We start from the raw sequence: 9,033 nt of genomic DNA on the forward strand, positions 1-9,033 counted from the left end.
ATCTCAGCACACATTTTTTCACCCAAGCTTGATGACACTTTCAGGTAATGATCAGTAGCCCAATCCGACTTGGCATTCCAAATATCGTTCCTCTAGGTTAAACCGTTCGTTGGCAGTAACAGTTTTAATTTTTAGGTTTCACTCTGTTTTCTCCTATATGGATACATGTAGTTGGAACTCTAAATCAAACACGGTTTGTGCTAGCTCTTTGAAACTTGACACAATAAAGTAGTTCCAAGTTCTATCTCTATGGTTTGTTTCCTATTGATGTAGCCCTAAGCAGAGACTGTCGCAAATCACTTTCATGGAAAGGGGTTGCCAAGCTTCCAAAAACCTACGAGTTTCCTGAAATCTCAGCACACATTTTTTCACCCAAGCTTGATGACACTTTCAGGTAATGATCAGTAGCCCAATCCGACATGGCATTCCAAATTTCGTTCCTCTAGGTTAAACCGTGTGTTAGCAGTAACAGTTTTAATTTTTAGGTTTCACTCTGTTTTCTCCTATATGGATACATGTAGTTGGAACTCTAAATCAAACACGGTTTGTGCTAGCTCTTTGAAACTTGACACAATAAAGTAGTTCCAAGTTCTATCTCTATGGTTTGTTTCCTATTGATGTAGCCCTAAGCAGAGACTGTCGCAAATCTCTTTCATGGAAAGTGGTTGCCAAGCTTCCAAAAAACTACGAGTTTCCTGAAATCTCAGCACACATTTTTTCACAAAACTTGATGACACTTTCAGGTAATGATCAGTACCCCAATCCTCCTTGGCTCACCAAATTTCGTTCTTCTAGGTTAAACCGTTCGTTGGCAGTAACAGTTTTAATATTTAGGTTTTACTCTGTTTTCTCCTATATGGATACATGTAGTTGGAAATCTAAATCAAACACGGTTTGTGCTAGCTCTTTGAAACTTGACACAATAAAGTAGTTCCAAGTTCTTTCTCTATGGTTTGTTTCCTATTGATGTAGCCCTAAGCAGAGACTGTCGCAAATCTCTTTCATGGAAAGTGGTTGCCAAGCTTCCAAAAAACTACGAGTTTCCGGAAATCTCAGCACACATTTTTTCACCCAAGCTTGATGACACTTTCAGGTAATGATCAGTACCCCAATCCGACTTGGCATTCCAAATTTCGTTCTTCTATGACAATCCATTCATTGGCAGTAACAGTTTTAATTTTTAGGTTTCACTCTGTTTTCTCCTATATGGATACATGTAGTTGGAACTCTAAATCAAACACGGTTTGTGCTAGCTCTTTGAAACTTGACACAATAATGTAGTTCCAAGTTCTATCTCTATGGTTTGTTTCCTATTGATGTAGCCCTAAGCAGAGACTGGGAAAAATCACTTTTATGGAAAGTGGTTGCCAAGCTTCCAAAAAACTACGAGTTTCCTGACATCTCAGCACACATTTTTTCACCCAAGCTTGATGACACTTTCAGGTAATGATCAGTAGCCCAATCCGACTTGGCATTCCAAATTTCGTTCTTCTAGGTTAAACCGTGCATTGGCAGTAACAGTTTTAATTTTTAGGTTTCACTCTGTTTTCTCCTATATGGATACATGTAGTTGGAACTCTAAATCAAACACTGTTTGTGCTAGCTCTTTGAAACTTGACACAATAAAGTAGTTCCAAGTTCTATCTCTATGGTTTGTTTCCTATTGATGTAGCCCTAAGCAGAGACTGTCGCAAATCACTTTCATGGAAAAGGGTTGCCAAGCTTCCAAAAAACTACGAGTTTCCTGAAATCTCAGCACACATTTTTTCACCCAAGCTTGATGACACGTTCAGGTAATGATCAGTACGCCAATCCTCCTTGGCTCACCAAATTTCGTTCTTCTAGGTTAAACCGTTCGTTGGCAGTAACAGTTTTAATATTTAGGTTTTACTCTGTTTTCTCCTATATGGATACATGTAGTTGGAACTCTAAATCAAACACGGTTTGTGCTAGCTCTTTGAAATTTCACAAAATAAAGTAGTTCCAAGTTCTATCTCTATGGTTTGTTTCCTATTGATGTAGCCCTAAGCAGAGACTGTCGCAAATCACTTTCATGGAAAGGGGTTGCCAAGCTTCCAAAAAACTACGAGTTTCCTGACATCTCAGCACACATTTTTTCACCCAAGCTTGATGACACTTTCAGGTAATGATCAGTACCCCAATCCGACTTGGCATTCCAAATTTCGTTCTTCTAGGTGAAACCGTTCGTTGGCAGTAACAGTTTTAATATTTAGGTTTTACTCTGTTTTCTCCTATATGGATACATGTAGTTGGAACTCTAAATCAAACAAGGTTTGTGCTAGCTCTTTGAAACTTCACAAAATAAAGTAGTTCCAAGTTCTATCTCTATGGTTTGTTTCCTATTGATGTAGCCCTAAGCAGAGACTGTCGCAAATCACTTTCATGGAAAGGGGTTGCCAAGCTTCCAAAAACCTACGAGTTTCCTGAAATCTCAGCACACATTTTTTCACCCAAGCTTGATGACACTTTCAGGTAATGATCAGTCCCCCAATCCGACTTGGCATTCCAAATTTCGTTCTTCTAGGTGAAACCGTTCGTTGGCAGTAACAGTTTTAATTTTTAGGTTTCACTCTGTTTTCTCCTATATGGATACATGTAGTTGGAACTCTAAATCAAACACGGTTTGTGCTACCTCTTTGAAACTTGACACAATAGAGTAGTTCCAAGTTCTATCTCTATGGTTTGTTTCCTATTGATGTAGCCCTAAGCAGAGACTGTCGCAAATCACTTTCATGGAAAGGGGTTGCCAAGCTTCCAAAAACCTACGAGTTTCCTGAAATCTCAGCACACATTTTTTCACCCAAGCTTGATGACACTTTCAGGTAATGATCAGTACCCCAATCCGACTTGGCATTCCAAATTTCGTTCTTCTAGGTGAAACCGTTCGTTGGCAGTAACAGTTTTAATTTTTAGGTTTCACTCTGTTTTCTCCTACATGGATACATGTAGTTGGAACTCTAAATCAAAGACGGTTTGTGCTAGCTCTTTGAAACTTGACACAATAAAGTAGTTCCAAGTTCTATCTCTATGGTTTGTTTCCTATTGATGTAGCCCTAAGCAGAGACTGTCGCAAATCACTTTCATGGAAAGGGGTTGCCAAGCTTCCAAAAAACTACGAGTTTCCTGAAATCTCAGCACACATTTTTTCACCCAAGCTTGATGACACTTTAAGGTAATGAACAGTAGCCCAATCCTCCTTGGCTCACCAAATTTCGTTCTTCTAGGTTAAACCGTTCGTTGGCAGTAACAGTTTTAATTTTTAGGTTTCACTCTGTTTTCTCCTATATGGATACATGTAGTTGGAACTCTAAATCAAACACGGTTTGTGCTAGCTCTTTGAAACTTGACACAATATAGTAGTTCCAAGTTCTATCTCTATGGTTTGTTTCCTATTGATGTAGCCCTAAGCAGAGACTGTCGCAAATCACTTTCATGGAAAGGGGTTGCCAAGCTTCCAAAAACCTACGAGTTTCCTGAAATCTCAGCACACATTTTTTCACCCAAGCTTGATGACACTTTCAGGTAATGATCAGTAGCCCAATCCGACATGGCATTCCAAATTTCGTTCCTCTAGGTTAAACCGTTCGTTAGCAGTAACAGTTTTAATTTTTAGGTTTCACTCTGTTTTCTCCTATATGTATACATGTAGTTGGAACTCTAAATCAAACACGGTTTGTGCTAGCTCTTTGAAACTTGACACAATAAAGTAGTTCCAAGTTCTATCTCTATGGTTTGTTTCCTATTGATGTAGCCCTAAGCAGAGACTGTCGCAAATCTCTTTCATGGAAAGTGGTTGCCAAGCTTCCAAAAAACTACGAGTTTCCTGACATCTCAGCACACATTTTTTCACCCAAGCTTGATGACACTTTCAGGTAATGATCAGTACCCCAATCCTCCTTGGCTCACCAAATTTCGTTCTTCTAGGTTAAACCATTCGTTGGCACTATCAGTTTTAATATTTAGGTTTCACTCTGTTTTCTCCTATATGGATACATGTAGTTGGAACTCTAAATCAAACACGGTTTGTGCTAGCTCTTTGAAACTTGACACAATAAAGTAGTTCCAAGTTCTATCTCTATGGTTTGTTTCCTATTGATGTAGCCCTAAGCAGAGACTGTCGCAAATCACTTTCATGGAAAGGGGTTGCCAAGCTTCCAAAAAACTACGAGTTTCCTGAAATCTCAGCACACATTTTTTCACCCAAGCTTGATGACACTTTCAGGTAATGATCAGTAGCCCAATCCGACTTGGCATTCCAAATTTCGTTCTTCTAGGTTAAACCGTGCATTGGCAGTAACAGTTTTAATTTTTAGGTTTCACTCTGTTTTCTCCTATATGGATACATGTAGTTGGAACTCTAAATCAAACACTGTTTGTGCTAGCTCTTTGAAACTTGACACAATAAAGTAGTTCCAAGTTCTATCTCTATGGTTTGTTTCCTATTGATGTAGCCCTAAGCAGAGACTGTCGCAAATCACTTTCATGGAAAAGGGTTGCCAAGCTTCCAAAAAACTACGAGTTTCCTGAAATCTCAGCACACATTTTTTCACCCAAGCTTGATGACACGTTCAGGTAATGATCAGTACCCCAATCCTCCTTGGCTCACCAAATTTCGTTCTTCTAGGTTAAACCGTTCGTTGGCAGTAACAGTTTTAATATTTAGGTTTTACTCTGTTTTCTCCTATATGGATACATGTAGTTGGAACTCTAAATCAAACACGGTTTGTGCTAGCTCTTTGAAACTTCACAAAATAAAGTAGTTCCAATTTCTATCTCTATGGTTTGTTTCCTATTGATGTAGCCCTAAGCAGAGACTGTCGCAAATCACTTTCATGGAAAGGGGTTGCCAAGCTTCCAAAAACCTACGAGTTTCCTGAAATCTCAGCACACATTTTTTCACCCAAGCTTGATGACACTTTCAGGTAATGATCAGTACCCCAATCCGACTTGGCATTCCAAATTTCGTTCTTCTAGGTGAAACCGTTCGTTGGCAGTAACAGTTTTAATTTTTAGGTTTCACTCTGTTTTCTCCTATATGGATACATGTAGTTGGAACTCTAAATCAAACACGGTTTGTGCTAGCTCTTTGAAACTTGACACAATAAAGTAGTTCCAAGTTCTATCTCTATGGTTTGTTTCCTATTGATGTAGCCCTAAGCAGAGACTGTCGCAAATCACTTTCATGGAAAGGGGTTGCCAAGCTTCCAAAAACCTACGAGTTTCCTGAAATCTCAGCAAACATTTTTTCACCCAAGCTTGATGACACTTTCAGGTAATGATCAGTACCCCAATCCGACTTGGCATTCCAAATTTCGTTCTTCTAGGTGAAACCGTTCGTTGGCAGTAACAGTTTTAATTTTTAGGTTTCACTCTGTTTTCTCCTATATGGATACATGTAGTTGGAACTCTAAATCAAACACGGTTTGTGCTAGCTCTTTGAAACTTGACACAATAAAGTAGTTCCAAGTTCTATCTCTATGGTTTGTTTCCTATTGATGTAGCCCTAAGCAGAGACTGTCGCAAATCACTTTCATGGAAAGGGGTTGCCAAGCTTCCAAAAAACTACGAGTTTCCTGAAATCTCAGCACACATTTTTTCACCCAAGCTTGATGACACTTTCAGGTAATGAACAGTAGCCCAATCCTCCTTGGCTCACCAAATTTCGTTCTTCTAGGTTAAACCGTTCGTTGGCAGTAACAGTTTTAATTTTTAGGTTTCACTCTGTTTTCTCCTATATGGATACATGTAGTTGGAACTCTAAATCAAACACGGTTTGTGCTAGCTCTTTGAAACTTGACACAATAAAGTAGTTCCAAGTTCTATCTCTATGGTTTGTTTCCTATTGATGTAGCCCTAAGCAGAGACTGTCGCAAATCACTTTCATGGAAAGGGGTTGCCAAGCTTCCAAAAACCTACGAGTTTCCTGAAATCTCAGCACACATTTTTTCACCCAAGCTTGATGACACTTTCAGGTAATGATCAGTACCCCAATCCCACTAAGCTCACCAAATTTCGTTCTTCTAGGTTAAACCGTTCGTTGGCAGTAACAGTTTTAATTTTTAGGTTTCACTCTGTTTTCTTTGATATGGATACATGTAGTTGGAACTCTAAATCAAAGACGGTTTGTGCTAGCTCTTTGAAACTTGACACCATAAAGTAGGTCCAAGTTCTATTTCTATGGTTTGTTTCCTATTGATGTAGCCCTAGGCAGAGACTTGCGCAAATCACTTTCATGGAAAAGTGTTGCCAAGCTTCCAAAAATCTACGAGTTTCCAGAAATCTCAGCAAACATTTTTTCACCCAATCTTGATGACACTTTCAGGTAATGATCAGTACACCAATCCCACTTGGCTCACCAAATTGCGTTCTTCTAGGTTAAACCATTCGTTGGCAGTAACAGTTTTAATTTTTAGGTTTCACTCTGTTTTCTCCTATATGGATACATGTAGTTGGAACTCTAAATCAAACACGGTTTGTGCTAGCTCTTTGAAACTTGACGCAATAAAGTAGTTCCAAGTTCTATCTCTATGATTTGTTTCCTATTGATGTAGCCCTAAGCAGAGACTGGCGCAAATCACTTTCATGGAAAAGGGTTGCCAACCTTCCAAAAAACTACGAGTTTCCTAAATACCATATTTCACAGATTGATTCAAGTGGGTTATGAACTCCCATTTTTACCCCGTATACAGATTGCTGTGTCACATCAGTTACATTTCCATTGATTTACAAATTGCCTTTTTAGTGGCGTATGTATTCTGCTGTCTATCCCATTCTCCACTGTCCCCTCACCCCTCCCCTCCCCTCCCCTCCCCTACTCTCTCTCCATCCCCTCTACTATAAATCGTTTCTTCCACTTATATAATTTTTTCCTACTCCTCCTTTCCTCTTATATGTAATTGTGTATAACCCTGAGGCTCACCTTCCAGTTCCATGCAATTTCTCTTAACTCTCACTTTCCCTCCTGCCTATCATCCCTGTTTAATGTTATTCTTCTTCTCCAGCTCTTCGTCTCTACCCTGTCCTTGGTTACTCCCCTTATATCAAAGAAGACATTTGACATGTGTTTTTTAAGGATTGGCTAACTTCACTTAGCATAATCTGCTCTAATGCCATCCATTTCCCTCCAAATTCTATGATTTTGTCATTTCTTATTGCAGAGGAATACTCCGTTGTTTATAAATGCCACATTTTTTAATCCATTCATCTATTGAAGGGCTTCTAGGTTTGTTCCACAATCTTGCTATCGTGAATTGTGCTGCTATGAACATCGATATAGCAGTGTCCCTGTAGCATGCTCTTGTTAGGTCTTTAGGGAATAGACCGAGGAGGGGAATAGCTGGGTCAAATGGTGGTTCCATTCCCAACTTTCCAAGAAATCTCCATACTGCTTTCCAAATTGGCTGCACCATTTTGCAGTCCCACCAACAATGAACAAGTGTACCCATTTCCCCGCATCCTCGCCAGCACTTGTTGTTGTTGGATTTCTTAATGGCTGCCAATCATACTGGAGTGAGATGGTATCTTAGGGTGGTTTTGATTTGCATTTCTCTGACTGCTAGTGATGTTGAGCATTTTTTTATGTACTTGTTGATTGATTGTATGTCCTCCTCTGAGAAGTGTCTGTTCAGGTCCTTGGCCCATTTGTTGATTGGGTTATTTGTTATCTTATTATCTAATTTTTTGAGTTCTTTGTATACTCTGGATATTAGGGCTCTATCTGAAGTGTGTGGGGTAAAGATTTGTTCCCAGGATGTAGGCTCCCTGTTTATCTCTCTTATTGTTTCTTTTGTTGAGAGAAAACTTCTTAGTTTGAGTAAGTCCCATTTGTTGATTCTGGTTGTTAACTCTTGCGCTATGGGTGTCCTATTGAGGAATTTGTGGCCTGACCCCACAGTATGTAGATCATAGCCGACTTTTTCTTCTATCAGACGCCGTGTCTCTGATTTAATATCGAGCTCCTTGATCCATTTTGAGTTAACTTTTGTGCATGGCGAGAGAAAGGGATTCAGTTTCATTTTGATGCAAATGGATTTCCAGTTTTCCCAGCACCATTTGTTGAAGATGCTATCCTTCCTCCATTGCATGCTTTTAGCCCCTTTATCAAATATAAGATAGTTGTAGTTTTGCGGATTGGTTACTGTGTCTTCTATTCTGTACCATTGGTCCACTCGCCTGTTTTGGTACCAGTACCATGCTGTTTTTGTTACTATTGCTCTGTAGTATAGTTTGAAGTCTGGTATCGCTATACCGCCTGATTCACACTTCCTGCTTAGCATTGTTTTTGCTATTCTGGGTCTTTTATTATTCCATATGAATTTCCTGATTGTTTTATCTATTTCTACAAGAAATGCTGTTGGGATTTTGATTGGAATAGCATTGAACTTATAGAGAACTTTTGGTAATATCACCATTTTGATGATGTTAGTTCTGCCTATCCATGAGCAGGGTATATTTTTCCATCTTCTGAGGTCTTCTTCTATGTCTCTTTTTAGGGTTCTGTAGTTTTCATTGTATAGGTCTTTCACCTCTTTTGTTAGATTGATTCCCAGGTATTTTATTTTTTTGGGGGATATTGTGAATGGAGTAGTTGTCCTCATTTCTGTTTAAGAGGATTTGTCGCTGATATACAGGAATGCATTTGATTTATGCATGTTGATTTTATATCCCGCCACTTTGCTGAATTCATTTATTAACTCTACTAGTTTCTTTGTAGACCCTTTTGGGTCTGTTAGGTATAGAATCATATCGTCTGCAAATAGTGATAATTAAGTTCTTCTTTTCCTATTTTTATGCCTTTAATTTCTTTCGTCTGTCTAATTGCTCTGGCCAGTGTTTCGAGGACTATGTTGAACAGAAGTGGTGAGAGAGGGCATCCCTGTCTTGTACCAGATCTTAGAGGGAATGCCTTCAATTTTTCTCCATTCAGGATGATGCTGGCCTGTGGCTTATCATAGAATGCTTTAACAATGTTGAGGAATGATCCTGTTATCCCTAATTTTTCTAGAGTTTTGA

This window comes from Spermophilus citellus (genome assembly GCF_964194105.1).
Source record: "Spermophilus citellus genome assembly, chromosome: 6".
In the NCBI taxonomy this organism is placed as follows: domain Eukaryota; kingdom Metazoa; phylum Chordata; class Mammalia; order Rodentia; family Sciuridae; genus Spermophilus; species Spermophilus citellus.